The sequence below is a fragment of the Monodelphis domestica genome, chromosome 6, assembly GCF_027887165.1.
Source record: "Monodelphis domestica isolate mMonDom1 chromosome 6, mMonDom1.pri, whole genome shotgun sequence".
Classification (NCBI taxonomy): domain Eukaryota; kingdom Metazoa; phylum Chordata; class Mammalia; order Didelphimorphia; family Didelphidae; genus Monodelphis; species Monodelphis domestica.
This window is the reverse complement of record NC_077232.1, coordinates 170793351-170815259: the sequence shown is the minus strand read 5'-3', so window position 1 is coordinate 170815259 and position 21909 is coordinate 170793351. Positions and strand designations below refer to the sequence as shown.

At 35.8% G+C, this 21909-nt stretch overlaps 1 long non-coding RNA gene across 1 annotated transcript in view; it reads right to left on the bottom strand.

Moving 5' to 3' along the window:
- Positions 1 to 4634: 4634 nt before the first annotated feature.
- The window catches only part of LOC103100553 (uncharacterized), a 37733-nt gene continuing 20458 nt past the window's right edge, over positions 4635 to 21909 (bottom strand). Inside the window, exons 2-3 of the long non-coding RNA XR_001622942.2 lie at positions 16566 to 16683; positions 4635 to 4678 (exon numbers count right to left, since the gene is read on the bottom strand). This is a non-coding gene — a long non-coding RNA (uncharacterized LOC103100553). The remainder of the gene's footprint in view (positions 4679 to 16565; positions 16684 to 21909) is intronic.

The window sequence follows — 21909 nt, the reverse complement described above, 5'->3', positions numbered from 1 at the left end:
TGACAAAAGTGGCAGATGGTAACTGACTTGTTTTCCCCCACCACCACACCCCCAAGGAATCAAGCTGTTTTTGATCCTATTTGGAAACTGCTAGGCAGAGTCAGTGACAAAGGCTGCTCACCTCAGGAGATATAATTGACAACAACTTCACAACTGAGTTGATGACAGTTTGTGACAGTTAGTCACTAAAGGTTTTTTTGTTTGTTTGTTTTTTAATAAATGGGGTACTTTTAAATTCGGGGAGCCAAAGGTATTAAAAAAAAGATAAAAGAGGGAATTTTGTACACAATATAGATGCAAAAATCTTAAATAGGATACTAGCAAAAAGATTCCAGCAAGTGATCATGAGGGTTATTCACTATGACCAGGTAGGATTCATACCAGGAATGCAAGAATGGTTCAATATTAGGAAAACCATCCACATAATTGACCATATTAACTGCTGGGATCCATCAGGTCATGATGCCTTGACAGAGTGACACGTAATACCTAAGGAAGCCACAGAGTGACCCTTGGTAAGATGTAATTGCCCACTCAGTCCTCCTTGCATGACCACTCTTATCAATGTCCCTTACCTATGGAATTGACATGATTACTATTCCCCCTAGTCCCAAAAGGAATAATGCGAGAGCAAAATACCTATACCCTAATTCACCAAACCATCACCAAAAGATCAGACCCTTAAACCCAATCCCAAAAAGACTATCATGGGTTAACTTTTACTTAGGTACATAATTCCCAGCAAAACCAGTTACAAGCCAGGACCAAAACTTTCCCACTCATAGAAACCTATTCTCATGAAGACAGCACATAAATCAACCATAGAGGTCCATACAATAAGTACAAGTCTATCCAGCTTCAATATGCCTCAGTGACTCAATTACACAAAGCAGTAACTCAGGGACTCCTTACTAAGAACCCTGAGAAATGATCAGTCTAATATTAAATTTGAATTGTGTCCCCAGTACTCCTCAACCTCAATGGTATGATTGTTGAATTGTCTTTTAAGAACTATTGATAAATTATTCCATTTTATTAAAAATAAGTAATTTTCCTTGATTGTTTGTAAATTCAAAACTTTTCACAAGTTATAAGAAAATTAAGCCACCTGTGATGAAATAATTTATCTTGTATGCTGTCTGTAATCACAATATAAGAATATAGAATGTTTATCAAGTGATTTCTTAAAAGTTAATGTATCACTTTTCCAATTATCCCTCTTTGAACATGTGTGTTAAGTAATGTATCTGTGTGCCAAGAAAATGAGTATGAAAATGAACCTCAGGCCTTCCATTTGTTATTTTTGACTGATCGTTCGCCACGTGTCGGGAAACCCTGGAGTTACAGGTGAGACTGGACCCTGCCCATGACAATTGACAAGGAAACTGAAAAAAATCACATGGTTATTTCAATAGGTGCAGAAAAAAGCCTTTGACAAAATACAACACTCATTCCTACTGAAAACACTAGAAAGCAAAGGAATAGAAAGGCCTTTCCTAAAAATAATAAACAATACATATCTAAAACTGTATGCAAACATCATCTGCAGTGGGGACAAAGTAGAAGCCTTCCCAATAAGATCAGGAGTGAAACAAGTATGCCTATTATCACCTCTATTATTTAACATTGTACTAGAAACACTAGCTGTAGTGATTAGAGAAGAAAAAGAAATTGAAGGAATTAAAATAGGCAATGAGGAGACCAAGCTATCACTCTTTGCAGATGACATGATGGTCTACTTAAAGAATCCTAGAGATTCAACTAAAAAGCTAGTTGAACTAATCAACAACATTAGCAAAGTTGCAGGATACAAAATAAACCCACATAAGTCATCAGCATTTCTTTATATTTCCAAAACATCTCAGCAGCAAGAATTAGAAAAAGAAATTCCATTTAAAATCACCATAGACAATATAAACTACTTAGGAATCTATCTCCCGAGACAAATACAGGAACTTTGTGAACAAAACTACAAAACACTCGCCACACAACTAAAACTAAATCTAAACAATTGGAAAAACATTGATTGCTCATGGGTGGGACAAGCTAACATAATAAAAATGACCATCCTACCCAAATTAAATTACTTATTTAGTGCCATACCCATTGAACTACCAAAAACTTCTTTATGGAATTAGAAAAAAAAAACATAACAAAATTCCTTTGGAAGAATAAAAGATCAAGGATATCCAGGGAAATCATGAAAAAAATGCAAAGGAAGGAGGACTTGCAGTCCCAGATCTCAAACTATACTATAAAGCAGTGGTTATCAAAATAATTTGGTACTGGCTAAAAGACAGAAAGGAGAATCAGTGGAATAGACTTGAGGTAAATGACCTCAGGGGTGTATGGGGTTCTCAGGGAGGGGTAGTATCTTTGGTATGGAGGGCTTGTTGTGCCCTCTTAGGGCAGCTCTCCAGCCTCTGACCCCCACCTGACACCCAGCTTTCACTTGTGGCTCCTATTAGCTGCTAGCATGTGGCAGCGGCCACACCCCGGGCAAAGGCTTCGACAGGCCGGCTAAACCTTGTGACGGTAGCCATCGGGTCGTAGACCCCTGGAGAACCAGGGCTTTGCTCACCAAGCATGTGAAGCCTGCTTCGGCTGAACAGACGGAAGAAACCAATAAGAAGGTTCAACGGCTGAGAGGGCAACGCAGCAAAGCACTGTGGAATGCTTAGGGCATGTTGGAGCACAAAGGACAACACGGCCATCCAATGCAGCTGAGGAAATCTCCAGGTATAATGACATTTTGTGCCACTGGACCCAGGCTTTCAACACTGAGAGAGTAGGACTGTCTCTATGCATCGACTTTTCCACTTAAATCTCCTTCACGCACAAGTGTCTTTGTGCACACTCATCTATACACCATAGATGAAAACGCACAAAGACAATCTTCATCCTCGGACTAAATGTACAAGTAAAAATATTATCCACATTCAGAGGTATAACTGTGGGAGTAGAAACACAGAAGAAAAACAATTGCCTGAATGCATGGGTCGAGGAGATATGGATGGGGAAGTAGACTCAAAATGAACATTGTAAAAATTAAATTATATCTCTAATAATAAAAATATTATATTTTATGAGGTTTGTTAAGGATTGTTAGAAATCAAGGTAAAAAGAGGATACAAAATAAAAACCATGTGCTGATGGCTGATTAGCCCATTTAAATTCTTCATGCTTAGCTTACCACTATACTTGCTACATCATTGCACAAAGGAAGAGAAAAGAGCATGGGAGGTGTTACTGCAAGTTAAATACAAAATATGATCTCACCTACATGGAGACTCAGGTGAGATTATAGGGAATTCTGGGAAATACCAAGGACTTCTGGGGAATGAAGTCTAGGGTTCAAAATCTACATTTTTGCATTCTCCCCCTAAGACCCGAGGAAGACTAGTCTCTCCGATGGGTCTTGTAAACATACCAACTTTGAAATTGCAATAATTTGAGGATAAGAGGAAAAGAGAACAAAACCAATAATTGCTAGGTGCATTGACAAAAAGTCAGTTAGGGGGCAGTCCCCTTTGGCATAAGAGTATACATACAAAACAGATACATTCAAACCCCACACAGTTCAAATCACCACATCCCAAAGTTCACTCTGAATCTTCTGGTGCAGCATGTTGCCTGTGGAGTCATCTTCATGGTGTCTTCTCCAAACAGTTCATTTTCTGGATTTGTAGAGGTAGCATGTTTCCTAACCTAAATTTCTCTCTCAAAAGGAATTTCAACTTTGCAATTTAAAATAATAATAATTATACTTTTTCCCCCAAAGAGGGTGATTGAAAAACACAGGGGTCATTTAGGGATTCATGGCTGAGTTATGAGGTAAATGAATCAATTGGCAAAAGAAACCAAAAACATTAAAAATAATCTAAATAAAAAGATAATTTCTGGAAGAAATATAGATTATCAAAGTCACATGGGTAAAAATTCTAAGTAAAGAAAAAAATAAATCTATAATAAGTTCTTGAATCAGGGCCCAATTAAAATGATATAAGCAATTAAGCATTTACCAAATCAGTAGCCAAGACTACAGAAAGTTGCCACATTATGAAAGACAGAAAAGGGACTAGATTTTTAGGAGCCAGTTGGAGTCAAATTTGAGATATTTGATAGAATGTGGAACAAGGAAGAGCTGATTTTAATACATGTTAAACAGCCACAACCTCAAACCCCAAACAAACTCAAGTCCCTTGGTTCAAAATTTTCATCAACCCCATCAGGATTGGTTGTTCTCTTTGACTTGGCACTATGCAGTTTAGCTTTGTGCTTCTTTGGCACTGTGCAATAGCTCTTTTGTATTTTCTTGTCCTGGAATCATACATAATCATTAAGCAAAGTTCCATAATTTTTTTAAAACAATTAATGGCATTGTTTTTATAGTCTAAAGCTTTTTTGGGTACACATTGACATATAGAAAATGTATTTTAAACTTATATTACTGCAAAATAAAAAAAATAAAATCTTAATGCTGGTGACATGCTTCAAATATAAAAGGAGAAAAATAACAAAAAACTGAAATCATATATTGCACATGCAAGAAAAATAATAAATAAAATAAAAGTTTTAAAAATAAAAATATATCTTATAATCATTGAGGAAATGAAGAATACAAAGGTTTCTCACCAAAAATGAGATCCTTTTCCTCTTCATACCTGGCCATGATCCGCTGTGAGTACAATCAAATGAATTTCACAAGGTAAGTTTTTTTTTTTTTAATAAAGAACAGTAGTACAACATGTAATGGAAATTCAAAAGGTATCAATATCCCCAAAATTCACAATAGCCCAGTTAATTACAATAGCAAACAAACCCACTATCATATTTAACATGAGACTGCTTTATGACATATAAAGAAATGGATACTTGTCACAAGTTTTTCAGGTGTAGCAATATTTCAACCTTGGCAAATACATTTTTAAACAAAGTAAAACTTTTTTGGGTCTAGCACATCATCAAGAAATCTAGATATCATTCTGGTGAAAGGGTAAAGTGAGCTGAAGAGTTATAAATTGGAGATGATCCTCTTTTGGGAGCAACCCAGGGGTACCATACCTTGGGATCAACTTCCCAGCTCCTGAGGCATGAGACTCTGATGTCCCATCCATTAACATTTTCATAAATGTGGGAAGTGGAGATTATAATTGTATTTCACTTCAGCTACTGTTAGAGGCAGGCAAAATGATCAGAGTTGTTGAAAAAAAATCTAAAAATCCTGTCTAAAACCCCCTTAAAATCAATTTGAGATATTTAGCTCATTAAAATTTCCAAAGGTTGTTATACAATTGTAACCAGATTTGATGAAGTCCATCCATCCTCTATGTGACAATTACAAAGTCAAAATAGAAAAAGGCTTTTTTTAAATTTTATATGGGCTTATTCAATAATATTTGTTCAGTATAGTTATAAGAAGGAAAGCAACAGAATGTAATAGTAGTTAAAACCCAGTACATTAAAAGGATTCAGTGTAACAGAATACTATTGAATACAATATATGAACTTAAAACTATCAAAATTAAATCTTAAACAAAACAATCATCAAAATGCAATAAAATACAGAGGTTTTTATAAAACACTGGAGTCTGAAAAACCTTTAAAAAGTATAACCTCCAGTCTCTTTAAAGTTTTTTTTTTATTTTTTTTTATCCATTGAGATTCCTTTTGTCAGTACTGTGGAATTTCCCATATTGAGGAAGAACATGGGTTTTAGGAATCTCAAATTGGGCAGGCCCAAATGGCAAAGAGTTGCAGGGAGATGAATTTCTCCCCTGAATCTCAGGTAAGATAAGTAAAAGGATCAGTGCACTCAAAAAACATCCTTTGAAATAGGAAATACACTGCTCTCTCATAGAATACACCATACTTTTAATCAATTTCCTGTTTGGAAAAGTCTGTTTCTTCTCCTTGTTCCCTCACCTGAGGTCCCCAGCCATGTGGAGGCTAACTGTAGCCTAAGGAAAGAACACCCCAGTTTTTACCAGTTGGTTTGTGATTCCAAAGACACAGGGGCAGCTACCAGCAGCCTGGGTCTTGGGGTTAGCCTAGGGCAATCTGGTTCAGAGGCTAGAGATCAGGAGTAAAGTTGCTGGGACTGGGGCTGGGGCTTGGAGAGTGATCTGGGTCAAGAAAGTTGAGTGAATGCCTGGAGGCAAAAGCAGCAGGAGGAGCCAGTTGAATCAGAAGAAACAGCTTTGTGAGGGTGGGCAAAAAATCTTGGCAGGAGAAATGTGGCTTAAAAAATTTTATTCAGGCTATCTTAAAAAAATTGAGAAGTTCTCATCCTTTTGTGGTTGCCAAAACTATAAAAATTAAAATTATATCTCTAATAATAAAAATATTATATATTATGAGGTTTGTTAAGGATCATTAGAAATCAAGGAATAAAGAAGATACAAAATAAAAACCACGTGCCCATGGCTGATTAGTCCATTTAAAATCCCCATGCTTAGCTTACCACTATACTTGTTACATCATTGCAAAAAGGAAGAGAAGAGAGCATGGGAGGTTACTGCCAGGTAAATACAAATTGTGATCTTGCCTATGTGGAGACTCAGGTGAGATTATAGGGAATTCTGGGAAATACCAAGGACTTCTGGGGAATGAAGTCTAGGGTTCAAAATCTCTATTTTTACATCCTAATGCAAACACCAACAACATGGAAATAGGTTCTGATCAAGGACACATGTAATACCCAATGAAATTGAGCTATGGCTGTGGGAAGGGTAGGAGGAGGGGAGGGAGGGAAATAATGTGATTCTTGTAACCAAGGAATAATGTTCTAAATTGACTAAATAAATTAATTAAAAAAATAAAAGTTTGTTGAATGAATAAACTAATGTACTAAAAAAAAAATAAGGTCCTTGAGGGCAAGGAAAGTGACAATTTCATTTTTGTGTTCGTATTACCTATGTGTCAGAAATTTCTGATCTATTAAAAATGATTCATACATGCTTATTTATGGATTGTTTGGAACATGTATCTAGTAAAGGCAAACAGGAAAAAGAAAAGAGTTCAACAAATGTTTTCACTGGATCTTGTCTACATTTGAAGTGTAAAAGCTAATGGGTTGGTTTTAGGCAATATAGGCTGCCTTTTTATATTCCTCACCATGTACAAGTAAATAATGAAGCCTCTTTCCCCTTTTCCCCATACCCTTATTCATCTTTTGCTTAGTTCTGCCATTCCCTAGACCCATTATTTTGATGTTTTCTTCTCTACCACTTTTCACTCTGGAAACCCTGTCCCATAGAAAATGATGTGCTACATCATTACATTACATTAACATTTCTTTAATGCCCTCCATTCCACCAAATAAAGTATTAACAGGAAGCCATTGTTCCTGATGACCCAATAGCTATGCAAACCTTCTAGTGGAGGTTACATTCTTTCCCTCTTCTCTCAAGTTGTGATTTCAGGAAGAATCATTATCACAGTCCCTTTCTTCCTACTTCTCCTTCCAGAACAATATGTCACTTCCATTACTGATGATTTCTTTGTCTTTGAAGATCATGCCATCTGATTATATTTTTGTTTCCCACATTTCATCATTGTCTTTGATTCTCTTACTGGGTGCCCTTCTTTATATCTCCTCTCAAATTCTAAACATGGCTTAAAGTCTTCATCCTTTATCAATATTATCTTCCATGACATTCTCCATTATGATTATTCTTCTGTTTTGAAAGACACAGCATGGTATTATGGTTCTAGAGACCCAGGTTCAAATCCTGTCTCTTGTATTTGACCAGTTGTGTGACCACGGGAAGGCATTCTCTAAACATAAAAATAGCTTAGAAATATAAAGAGTTGATATTCTATAATTGAGCAGACAAAATCCTTCAGAGCCTTTTTTTTTGGTTAAGAACCTCATGACTCTTCAACCTCTTTGCCTTCAACCCCAGATCTATTTCAAATTTGTCACTTGCTAACTTAGTTCCACTTTATAACTTATCATCTACCCAAACACTTAAGATTTTTTATTTAAAATTTTTATTTTATTTTTTAAAATATTTTCCCACATTTCCATGATTCATTTCTTTCCCTCTTCTCTTCCTCCCCCCAACCAACAAGCAGTTCCACTGAGTTGTATAAATGTTATCACTTGATACCTATTTCCACACATCATTTTTACCACAGAGCAATACTTTAAAGCCAAAACCACAAATCATATATCCATATAAACAAGTAAGTCATAAGTCATAATTTTTTCTTTTGTGTTTCTTCTCCCACAATTCTTTCAAAGTGGATAGCATTCTTTCTAATAAGTCCCTCAGGAATATCCTAGATTATTGTATTACTGTTAGTAGTAAAGTCCATTACATTGGGTAGTCCATAATGTTTCACTTTCAGTGTACAATGTTCTCTTGGTTCTGCTCATTTCACTCTGCATCAGTTCCTGGAGATCTTTCCATTTCTTATAGAAATCCTCTAGTTCATCACATCTTACAGGACAAGTAGTATTCCATCACCATCAGATATCACAATTTGTTCAGCCATTCCCCAATCAAAGGGCATCCTCTCATTTTCCAATTTTTTTTGCCACCACAAAGAGTGTAGCTATGAATATTTTGGTACAAACATTTTTCATGTATAATCTCAGTAGTGGTATGACTGGATCAAAAGGTATACATTCTTTTAAAGCCCTTTGTACATAATTCCAAATTACCTTCTAGCAATACATTAGAAAACACTTAAGATTTTGAACTATTCCCTCTTTAAAATAGAGAACCTTTAAAAAAATAGAGAACCTTGAAATTTCTTCTTTCTAACATCATACTCCTATATTTCCATTGCCTTCACTCATGCCTCTCAATGAACATTTCATTCACATTCATCTTAACCTCTGATCCATCAGCTCTTTAGGTTTTATACCTATGATAACACTTTTACTCTATGTTTCCTTTCTCAGCCAAGTCTTCCTTGTTATCCGTTTCAATAACACACTTAACATCACTCTAAAATCCCTCAGTTCTCTTTTCCCTATTCCCTGAGTCCAGGCTCAATGAACACGACTGGAGAATGTTATGAAGGCAAAAAACAAAATAAATTTTGTCTATAATAAATTTGTGTAATCTCATTCAGGTCTTCCCATTTGCCTTCTTCACACTGGCTGTTCAAACTTTTCCCATTTTCTTCAAATCTACTTCAAGTCAACATCCCACCTCCCATTCTCAAAAGATGGTTTTCCCTCTTAATGTATTGAAGCCATTAAACATGAGTTTCCTGGATTCCCCTTCTTCATGTATTCATTCATTCAGAATGTCCATCAATTGGGGAATGGCTGAACTAGTTGTGGTACATGTTGCTGATGGAATACAATTTGATATAAGAAATGATAAACAAAATGATTTCAGAAAAATCTGAAAAGATCTGCAGTAACCAATGCAGAGTGAAATAAGCAGATCTGGTGGAACATTGTACACAATAACAGCAATAGTCTGTGATGATTATCTGTGAAAACTTGACTACTCTCAGCAATGAGATGATCTGGGACATTCCTAAATAACTTTTGACAGGGAATGCTATCCATCTCCAGACTGTTGGAGTCATCTTTCACATCAGTGTATTTATGGTTTTATTTTGGCATTTTGGTTATATATGAGTTTGCTCTTATAACAATGCCCAATATGGAAATGTGCTTTGCATGAGAATAAAAATAAAATAAAATAAAATAAAATAAAGTATTCACTCATTCTCTTCTTTCCTTTTTTTCTCTCAGAAGAAAAAAGTTAACTTTACTTATTCTCTGGTTTCCATTCTTTCTTTTGTCCCCATAGTACTTCCCTCTACTGGCCAACCTCTTTTGTCTTTTGACTCCTCATTCTCATTCTATATTATCTCCTCCTCCTTCACTTATAACTCTTTTGTAGTGAATAAAGAAATAACCCCAAGTATGGTTAACAAACTTTTGTTGTGTGATTTGAGGGGAAAGAGAAATCTTTCTCCTAGGGAGACTTTTGTTTTTGCCTGAAGGGGAAGCAGAAGGGTGGGGCCAGAGGTCACTATTCTTCTCTCTTCAGAAGGAAAGGGAATTCTAGACTGAATTCTATTTTCTACTTTATTGGGGAAATGATTGAGTTTGAGATAACTTTTGATTACTTAGTCATTTTAGAAGGGAAGGGAAGGAGGATCCTAAGGTCTACATTCAAGGCTTCACCCCTTTCCAAACAAATTCCAGTTCCACAGTGAATACACAGAGAACAGGAAAGAAATTTATTTATCCAAAATCAGTAGCAAAATAGTAATTAAGAGAAGGTGTATACATAGGAGAATATTTATCAGATTATACAGAGTGAAGGGGCTCATTGGGAGCAAAATAATTCAGTTCAGTCAAGACAGTGTTTCCTAGATCCTACCCAGGGAGAAACTCCCTGAAGTCTCTAGAGTAGCAAACTAGAAAAAGGAACATGATACTCCCAGCTCTATTCATGTGTTTCCAGAGATTTTTCTTTCAGTGACCTGAAGGGAGATTGACATCTGTCATCTCCTTCAAAGCTAGAACCCATGAGTACCTGAAGTAATTTCATGCTTGAAGAAGACTTGGAGCTTGATGAATCCCAAAGGGGAAGACTCTGATAGTTGAAGCTCTTGCCTGTCCCTAGCTCTGCCCTGCTCCTCATGTCTTTATTTCCACCAATAAGGAGAGAGTCCCATATCAATGAACCTTGGGACAAGGTTACATCTAAAAAAATTCAAAATGAAGAAATAAAATTCTTTCTCTCTTATCAGAGTTTGTGCTTTCTTCCATTCACTCACTCCAATTCTTTACATTATGGTTTAGATGATCATTACTAAAGTAAAATTAATCTCTTAATGATTGCTGGGAAATTTATTAGTCACTAATCTCAGTGGTCCTTTGTCAGTTCTGTTCCTTTCGACTCTTCCAAGGAACTTAGCATATTTACTACCATCTCCTTATTGAAACTTCATGAAATTGGTCTCATCTTTTTTCACTAGGAGATAGTGCAATTTTCCTTCTTAAAATCATTCAATTTAGATTTGGATGGAAACTTCCAAATAATTTAATTACTCTCTGTTCTCTTCTATTTTACAAATAAGGATGCTGCGACCAAGAGAGATGCAGTGGTTTTCCCAGAGACACAAAGGTAATAAGCCTCAGGGCTGGAATTTGGATCCAAGTATTTCAATGTAAAATCCATCCTGCCTTCTACTACATTGTTGTGTTTGTTCCTCTGTGTTATCTTTCTCCATCTCCTTCACTTACTTGTTTCCTTCCTTCACCCCCTAAAATGTAGGTATTTCCAAAGATTCTTTCAGTTTCTATGTTCACTTTCTTTACTGTTTCATGCCCTTGTTTTAACTTCAAATTTAACTACTATATGTTTAAGTCTTGTTATAGATAAAGGGTCTAGCATGAACAAGATGGTCAAGAATCAGCTCAGATGCAAGGCTATTTCATAAAGCATCTGGTAGCTGAGAGAAGTCATAGAAACTATTTTCCTTTTTCCTCCAAAATCTTGCTTGGTAAGAAATATGACAGCATTCTAAGAATTCCAGAATTATGTTAAACTTTGAGGAGAATTGCACAGCAGAAGGATGCATGACTAGGTTTCAATCAGCAGCACTGGAGGAAATACACATATCAGTGAGATCTCAGACACTTCTGAGTAGGTGAGTACTTTTTCCCTAAGCTTCCAAATTTTCTCTTAATTACATAAGAATAACTGTTCTCACCCAGGATGAAAGCTTTAAAGTACATTTTCACTTTTCCCTCTCTCCTTCTTTGCATACACCCCCCCTACTCTCTCAGTCTCCTTTGCTGCCAAGTCTTATATTTCTACCTCCTGTAATATTCTTATATTCAGTCCTTTTCTAATTTTAGTGCTCTGCCCATGGCTTCTCAACTTCCCACAAATATGTTCTGATGTCTGCTATCCTTAAAACAACCTTTATTTGTAATTCGGTATGTCCAGATTGGGCCCCTTCCTTCCCAAGTAAAGGTAAGAAGAAAGATAGAAATTATTAGAATGAGTGATACATTTATGGGTGTGGCCTGTGACATCAAAGGAATTCTACCAAATCCTACAGGCATCCTATAGAGGAAAATAGTCTTTATGACTTCTCTCAGCCACCAGAAGCTTACTTGTGTCTAAGTTCTTTGAAAGGCACCTATGTCTATTAACCATAATAAGTTGATGTTCATGAATAAACCTTTATATTGCTTTAACGTTCTGAGAATGAAATGACATTTTCCCTAGCTATTGGTAACCCTTGGATTTAAAAGGAAGATTTTCTTGGAACTACTGTATATTATTTTGCCTCTGAGGTACCAAACAAGACAACTGATAGACAAAATAGAACAAGGAGCTGATCAGCACCTGTACCCTTGGAGTCCGATTTAAGAATTAATTCAATTCAATAGATATTTATCAAGAACCTTCCATGTGTCAGGTACTGTGCTGAATGCTAGAATTAAATAATATCATTCACTCTATAGTCTGTTTTAATCTCTAGATTGAGATCTAGAAGTGAACCAGTTAAGACTTGAACCTAATCTTCCCTCAAGTTATTATCCTGTTTCTCCTTTCTGTTATCACTATCAGACTCTTAGAATCAAGTATGTTCATAGACTCTGCCTTTTTACCACCAATTACTTGTTGGCCTTTGGCAAGCTTAAAGTGAAAACATTAATCTGACTGCTTACTTAAAGGTAAGCAAGGATTTTAAACTAATTCCAGTATCTTTTCTTTAGTCTTCATTTACCTTGATTTCTCTGAAGTTTTGGCTTAGCTGATTTCCCCCTCCTCCTGGACATTCTATCCTCTCCTGGTTTTTGTGATACTTTATTCTCCTAGTTCTCTTCCTACATGTTTGTTCCAAACTTTTCTTTCTCTTGATGGATTATCAGCCATCTCCTGTCGCTTTGCCAGGGTATCCCATAACTGAGCCCTATTCTCTTTACTTTCTACATATTCTTTCTTGGTGATATAACCCCTCAACTCAAATGTTATCTCTATACAGGTATTAAAAATCTATAAATTCAGGTAAAATCTTTCTTCTGAATTCTAATGCCACACTATCCACTGTCTGCTAAACATCTCCATCTGCTTACCCCATAGATATCTCAAGTTCAACACACCTAATACTTGCTCTTCCACCCCAAATTGCTCCTTATTAAAACTGCCATTTCAGACAAGGTTACCACTCTAATGGAATATACTAGGTAATAGTTAGATCACAGCATATGAAAGTAGGAAGATTTGGGTTCAAATCCCATTTCAAATGCTATTTAACCCTGGGGAAAACACTTAATATTTCTGTACCTTACTTTCCTCATCTATAAAATGAGAAAAGAGGACTTGGCCTTTCAAGTTCTTTGCAGCTCTAAGTCTAGGGTCCTAATCTCTTAAAGTTCAAAATTTCAGAAATATGCTTGATCCTTTTCTTACTTCCATTCTGCATGTCTTGCTTGTGTCAAGTTCTATTGACTCTACTTTTCCAATATTTCTTGTACCTATCTTGTTCTTTCCAATTTCTAGCTGCTCTTCTAGTTTTGGGCATCTTCATCTCTCATCTGGACCATGGTAGTAGCCTCCTAAATAGTCTTATTGCTTCTAAGTTCTCTCTCATTCTAAACTCTCTTCCACACCACTGAAAAAAAATCTAGGTTCCTAAGAGATAGATGATTTATTACTCCCTTTTTAAAAAAAACGTTTAATGTCTCTGTTGCTTCTATGATAGAATAGACTCACCAGCCTGCCATTTAAAATACTTTAAATCTTGTCTCTAACCTACTTTTTCCATATTTACTTCATAGTTCTCCCATTTCCAGTCTCCATTCCATACCAGATAGGAATGCTAACTGTTCCTAAGACTCAGCCTTCTGTCTTGTGTCTCTGTTTTCCCTGAGACTTCCCTTATGCCTGCAAGTCATCCTCTCCTCACTTTTGCTTCTCAGAAGTCTTACTTTCTTTAGGGCTCAGTCTAGGTGCCCTCTCCTATATTAGTCCTTCTCAGATCTCCTTGATGCCATTTTTCTATTCTTTCTTATCAATTTTTTGTATTTACTTATTTATACACATGTCATAGTTTATCCACAAAATATATGTTCTCTGCTTTGTTTTGTTTTATAGTCTAACACTTGGCACAATGACTTATACACTGTAGATGCTTACTAAATGCTTGTTGAATTTTTCTATCAATCCATTTCTTCTTGATCTTTTCTAGTGTCATCTGACCTCTTGTTGAATCAAATATTAAGTTGATTGCTCATATAGATTTTTCCCTAACAAGGTTATTGGGTTTCTTTAAAAATTTCTTTCCCCCAAAAGGACTCTGGCTGGCTCCTTTTTATTGGAGTTGCTTCCTTGATGGTGGCTGTAAAAGCTGGGCTCTGATCAGCACCAGTAGTTTGGGGAGTTAGAAGGATAGATCTGGACAATTTGGGGGTTCCTTTTTCTTAGCTCAGAAAACACATTTGTGACTCCTTTCAATAGCATAAATCTAGGTGTGGTGATTTGATGTTATCAAGGACTTTACGTGTATTCTTATTTCCTTACTAATCTTTTCTATTCCTTCCTAACCTGAGTCCTTGTAGAGAGGAACTGAATAGCTAAGTAAACTGCCAATTTAGACCAGCTTTCCAGAAGTCTAATGGAAAGAGTTTTTAAAACAAGTACAAAGTATAAACAACCATAGGAAGGAAGCCTCCCAATCACTTAACCATAAGAGAAATGCAAATTACAACTTCAAAGTTTCACTTCACACTCATCAAGTTGGAAGAGAAGACAAAAGATGAAAATGACAAGCATTAGAGAAGCTATGAGCAAACACACTGTTTTGCTGGAACTGGAAGTTTATTCAATCCTTCTAATGACCCATGATAACCACTACCGGGTATGTGCTCCAAGAAGGTCAGAGAGACAGGATGGTTATGTACATATACATTTTACAAATACTTCATATTTATTATTTTTATAGTGCAATAATATTCCATCACAATCATTTCCTAATCAGTGGGTACCTAATTTGTTCCCATTTTGTTTGGTTTGTTTGGGTTTTTTTGCTCCCAAAATATATATTTTCAAGTGTATACATAAAAGTATTTTTAATTTTTAAATTTTAAATTTAAATTTAAAAAAGTAATTTAATTTTTAAAACTTTTATATATGTACACATATGTTGGGAAGATTTGTATGAACTAGTAGGAAAAAATTGCATGGTGATTGCAATAATAGGAAAAAAAAACCCTCCATAAACATTATAACTGTAATCAATGAAATGTCCAGGCTCATTCTCAGAAGCTTGTGGTGAACTATTATAATAGCATATTATAATATGCATCCCTCCCCTTCTCAGAGATGTGAAGGTAGCCAAAAGCTGTCATCACCAAGACATTGATTCATTTGGAAAACAAAGATTTATAACAAAAGAAGTTGAGGAAGGATGTGTTCTCAATTATATACAGCAAGTTTTTTTTTTTAAATCAATAATATAGGTATTTATAATCTTATTTACAGGAAGGTCTTCAGTAAACCCCTCACCCTCATCTTTCTACACCTATATCATAGTGTCTAGGGTTGGGCAACCTTACCCATTCTAGGAAAGAATGAGCTGGTTGAGTAAACAAATTTAAAGAACAATAGTTGAGTGTGTTTGGTGATTTCATGTGCCTGATTGTACGTGTGTTTAGGGGGGGGGGAGGTTTAGAGGTGGGGAGGAATGGCAGGGAAGTGAGGTGGATGTGTGATTTTGTTAGTGTGGGAACTCCCAGTGTGCAAATTTCCTTCACTGATGCAGGACTACAATCTGTCTTTGAGTTTTAGTCTTTCAGAATCTCCCTAGGGACCCAGATTTTTCCCAAATCCATAGACTTAGAAGTGGAAGGGTATTCAAAGATTATCTTGTTCAAACCCTTCATCTGACAGATAAATAAACTGAAGCCAGAGAGACCAGCTCATGATTACACTCATGATTATACTGCTAGCATGTGTTAGAGGGAGCACTTGAACTCAGAACATCCATACTCCAGGGTCAGCCCTTTATCTACTACAAGAGCTCTTTGATTTTTTATATTATGGATCCCTTTGGCAAACTGGCAAAATCTATAGATCTTTTCTTAGAATAATGTTTTTACATGCATAAAATAAAATATATAAGAATATAAAGAAAACTTATTATATTGAAAGATAGATTTAAAAAAAACAACAGCATAGACCCTAGGATGAGAATATCTGTATTATACCATTCTATCTCTCATTTAAATGTACCTTTTACTAAGTCATTCACTCATACATGAATGCATGCATTTTATTTGGACATATAGCAAACAGTTATTAATATGCAAGGAACATTATATCAGATGATCAGGAATAAAAAGGAAGAAAACCTGCCCTCAACAATTTTTTTCTTCTCTCCTATTCCAATATTTCAATATGATGAGATAAAAGTCCTAAGTCCTAGACTAAACCACTAGATCATAAGTTCTGGCAAGTGTTAACAATTCAGAAAGGCTTCAAATACTAAATAATATTAAATCAAATATTCAAATAAAAATTTTAAAAATAAAAAAAAATAAAGTTCAATGACTGGCTCTGTACCTCTCAACACAGGATCAGTTTAGCCAAATTCAGAAGTTCATCATCAGAAGGTTGACCAAGATTCGTAGATGTTGTACAATAACAAATTCTTAAGGGCACAGCAACTCAGCAAGACCACCTAGAAAAAGAAGGCTCTTTTATTTGACTTGGTGCACAAAGTTTCAATGGTCATAAATCTTTGAAAAAGTAGGCGAAATGGAATAGGCACCAGAGAGGAAGTAGGTATGTATGAAATAATGGAGTATACAACTTTCTTAGTTTACACTGTGTATGACGTTATTAGGGCAATCTTAGCCACTACTGATCAATCTTTCAATCAATAAGCATTTATTAAGTTCATACAATATACCAAGCATTCAAAATGGAAGTTTTATGGACCTTAATTTATCTGGTTTCTGAACCTTTTGCATTGCTTATCTGAAATAAACGTTTTTCTTTCTTTTTAAAAATGGGGTCTCTTTATCTCACTTCTGCTGGCAGTAAAGGGGCTACTTATAGTTCTAGTTCCTCTCTGACTGGTATAGAGTTTCTACTCCCTACATGTATAACCTGGCTTGGTTTGCCAGTTGCTCTCAGAGACTCACCATATTAGTACCAGGTTTGATTCATATATCCTATCAGTTTTAGCCCTATTGCAGCTCAGAATTCCTGACCTCTAGAGAACCACCTGCCTCAGCTTCCCTGGTAGCTGAGTTTATAGGCATGGACCACCAAGCCTTGCTCCAAAATATATCTTCAAATATTCCTTGTAGATGTTTTAGTATTTCTCAGTTTGTTGTGTATAGTTTTATTATGAAATGAATGTATTTTTCTCCTAGTGCAAGAAATTAAGATTCAGTCAAGTACCATAAAAAGTAAATGATGATCTTATAGGTGATGGGCTTATCTTATTTGATTTTTACTGACAATCTTGAGGCCAGAATATTTCCACTTGAATACTTACTAATAGATCAAAGTACTGGATTTTTCAGACAGATTTTTTTTATGCTTCACAGAAACATGTTCAAGTCAACATAAGGCAACAAGCATTTATTAAGGCTCCACTGTGTGCCAGGCATTGCACTAAGCTCCGGAGACAGGCAAAAGCATCTCTATTCTTAGGGGGCTTACAATCTATTGGGGGAAATGGCATACAAACAACTGTTCATAAACAAGATATAGACAGGACAAGTTTGAGATTATCTCAGAGAGAAAGAATTGACATTCAAGGTGACTGGAAGAAGCCTCTTGCAAAAAGTGAGATTTTAGCTGAAAATTGTAGGAAGCCAGGGAAGTCAGAAAGCAGAGATGAGGTGAGAAAGAATTCTAGGAATAAGTGAAAGCTGGTGGAAATGCACTCATTTGGGAGATGGAGCACTATGTTTGAAAGCCTTGTTCATCTAAAGAAGAGGACAACTTTTTATTATGGAGTGGAGTTCAACATCCTTTCTTTGCTAATTCTCTTTTAAAACATGACAGAATCATAAAATCTCAGGAAGGCAACCTCCAAAGGCATCCAGTTTAACCTCTGCCTAAAAAGGAATCCCTTCTATGACATTTCCAAAAATTGGTTTGGAGTTAAATACTTTCAATGAAAGGGAATTCATTCCCTCCTAAGGCAGTTCTGTGAGTCCAATTCCTCCTTGATTTGGGGGAGGGCATATTCAAATAAAGAAGACTACCATGTGCCACAGGTAATTCCACAAGATGATTTGTCATACATATCCAGAATCATCATCAGTCTCAAAGTAACCCTGGGTTCTAAAATTCTCACCTGAGATGACCCAGTAGAAGCTTTGAAGCTAGAATCAAAACAGGTATCAAAACCAAAGGATCCTCCTTCCTTTCAGCTTTATAGGCTCTTTAGTGTAATGAATAATTCCCATGATTAAATTCAATTTTTTTATGATGCAAAAACTTTATACATCAATCCCAGATGGGTACTCACAGATGCATTATTTGGCCACATGCCGGGTACTGGTAGTTTCATCAGGCATATTTTTCACCGTACCCAGTTCCAAGAATTTCAACTCATTTATGCCATCATATAGCTATGATAGAGATGTACCAGCCTTTGCTTCCCCGATAGAAAGGATTCCAGGTATGGACCACCATGTCTGCCTTAAAAATATATTTTTAAATCATCTTTGTAGGTTCCTTTTATTTCTCAACTTTCCATTTCGGATTTCCTTTGAAAGAAATGTGTTTTTCTTTCAAGTACGGTGATGGCACACCTATTAAAACTTTAGACATATTCCTAGTTGGACTATAGACAATACCCTGGGTATTCAAGCCAACTCAGCAGTCTATTCTCCTCTTGGACAAAGTTATTTTGAAATTTTTATTCACATCAATATGAAATCTACCTCAAAATCATCCCAAATCCTTCCCTCTGGGGCCAGGTGGAATAAGCCTAATCCCTCATCCAAAAGAAAGCTCTAAAAATGGTTTGAGATAAAAATCACAGAATTTCCAAATTGGAAGGGATTTCATTGGCCACATAGTCTAATCCACATTTGAAAAGGAATTTGACCATATCCAACCAGGAGTCGTTTAACCTTTGCTTGAAGATAGCTATCGTGTACCCCCAGGTCTTGTCTTCTTCAAACTAAGTACACTTAATTCTTTCTATTTTGTTCTTATACCAGTTCTTTCTGGCAAGTCCTTCAATCTTCTCATTATCAGATTCCCTAGCTTTCTCCTAGATTGTTAACATCCTTTCTAAAATACAGCACCTAGCAATGAAGACAATATATAACCCCATCATGCTTCCCAACTTAGTTTACCTAGATGTATTTTTAAAAATAATTAAATGTATTTGTTTGTTACATTAAAATACCCACATAACTCCTCTTCCTCCCTATGTCTTGCTTCTTTCTATTTATCAGTTCTTCCTCTGGAGGTGAACGTACACTAGTTATTCTTCAAACTATTTCTATATTGATATAGTACTCCCTTGGCTCTGCACATTTCACTCATTATAATTTCATGTAGGTATTTCCATGTTTTTTTAAATTAACTCATATGTTATTTTTTATAGCTCAGGAATATTCCATCACAGTCTTTGCTCAGCCATTCCTTAATCAATGGGCATCCCTTCAACTTGCCATTATTTGCAACTATATAGCTGCTATAAATATTTTAGAAATATAGATTCTTTACCTTTTTCCCCTGATCACCTTGGGAAATAAACCTAATATTTATATTACTGGATCAAAAGGTATATACAGTTTTATAATTCTCTGGGCATAATTCCAGATTGATATGGTACCATATAATTAGAGTTCCTATAGTAGCAAATACTGTGGCTACATTATAAAGAGGAATTTATATCTGATGTAAAAGAAAGCAGAGTAGATTTGGAGTTAGAAGACCAGGATTAAAGTTTTGATTCTACTACTAACTAATTATATGAACTTGTACGAGTCACTTATTTTCTCTGTCCCAGCTTTCTTTCCTTTAAAATGAAAAGGGTCTACCTCAAAGTGTTCTTATGACTATCAAATAAGATATAATAAAATGTAAATCCTCTAGGCTGGAGGCTGTTTTATTCTTGTCTTTCTTTCCCCAGATATGAGCATAATGCTTTGCAGAGGGTAGGTGTTTAATAAGTATTTGTTGAATGAATGAAAATATATGTAAGGTGCTTTGCAAGTTGTTATCATTATTTTAAATATTCTTTGAAACCAAATATTGAAGCTGATCTGTTAAGTTTCTTTCTACTTCTGAAATATGTTGGACTGAGGAAGGTTGAATATTTTGTTGTTGTTGTTGTTGTTTTAAATTCTATCCCTGGGAACTTGAGATGATATTCTCAAGAGGGATTAAACAAAATCATAGGGAACCGAAGGGGATTTTGATGAAGATTTTGGGTCAAGAAGCCAAAGGTATAAGAGTGGAAAAGTAAGAAGCAATTACCAAAGATTTTAAGGACCAAGCAGAGTATTTGATATTTGATACATTAGGTAATAAAAAAACACTGGAATTTATGTAATAGAAGAGTAGCACAGCTATATATGCTATGACAAGGAAGCTGAATTTGGAGTCAAAGGAGCTGAGTTCAAATCATTCCTTCACTACTTAAGACCTAAACAATATTGAACTAATCATTTAATCTCATTGTATCTCTAGAGGTTTGTGATATCCCTTCCAGATCCAAATATTGGATTCTTTCAATCCATTTAATCTTGTCTCAAAATAAGTCCCAAGATAAACCCTTCAGAGAGAGAAACACTAGCACACTCACTCTGAATAGTAGTCTGGTTTTCCCTTGTTTGGTTTATTTATATAAGATACATGAACAAAATGAGGTCCAGCTTGGACTAAGACTAGATGGATTTGATTTTTGTAGGTGCTATATATTAAAGGATAGTATGGAGCTATGCCACCTGCCCTTTGGCATAGCTGGATAACTGCCCACAGGCTAATCTGCCAATCTGTTCACAAACTGCCTCACATTGGAGAATAGCTTCTTGGACTCATTTCAACATTTGTTTATTAAAAACCCCAGCAAGCTTATTTGTAAATGTAGATATCATTTTCCCTCTTTGCTTTTTCAGTAAGGTATTGTGTATGTTGGGGCTGCCAAGGGGACATTTAGACCTCAAGATTAACTGAGGTTTATTTCTCAGAAAGATAAGCAACTGCATGGCACCCTATTTCTTACCTAAGATATGAGATTGTATTGAAAAGAGTTCTAAGCGGTGTACTTATTCCTTATAGTTAACCCTAAATACAAATAAATGGGTTTAGAAACATTTGAATGGACTAAGTAATTTGTGAATTACTCTATGCATTCCTCAAGTTGAGAACTTTAACCTGGTTTGGTTCTTATCCCACCTAAAGTCCTCTTTTATCTTATTTTCATTCCTCTAAATTAATATAAACTCTGACATTGACCAGGGATGAGGGTCTCAAATAGACTCTTTCTTGATGCTTCTGAGCTGAAAGGGAAAACTGTATCCAGTTTTGTTACCATTCAGATGTGGAGCTCTAGGAGTTTTTAGGAAGGCAAATGTCCCAGTGATTCCCCATGACAATCCTTACATTTTCTTTTTTTCTTGTAAAAATGTATTTATTGACTTCTGGTCAAGATGGCGGCTTAGAAGCAGCAAAAGTTCAGACCTCTGAAAACCCTTCCTTACCAATCACAAACTGAATGCTCCTAGGAGACTGAAATTCAAACTTAACAACAGGACAGAGGCGGGGAACCCTCCTTCTGGACTCAAATCAAAAGGTACACCCCCAAAAGCCAGAATCTGAGAACACTCAGGTCTAAAGGGAAGGCAGAAGGAAGGTCCCAGGACCCCTCCACCCCAACCCAAATTGTTGAGCCCCCAGCAGCAGCGGGAAACTCTGGGCTGGC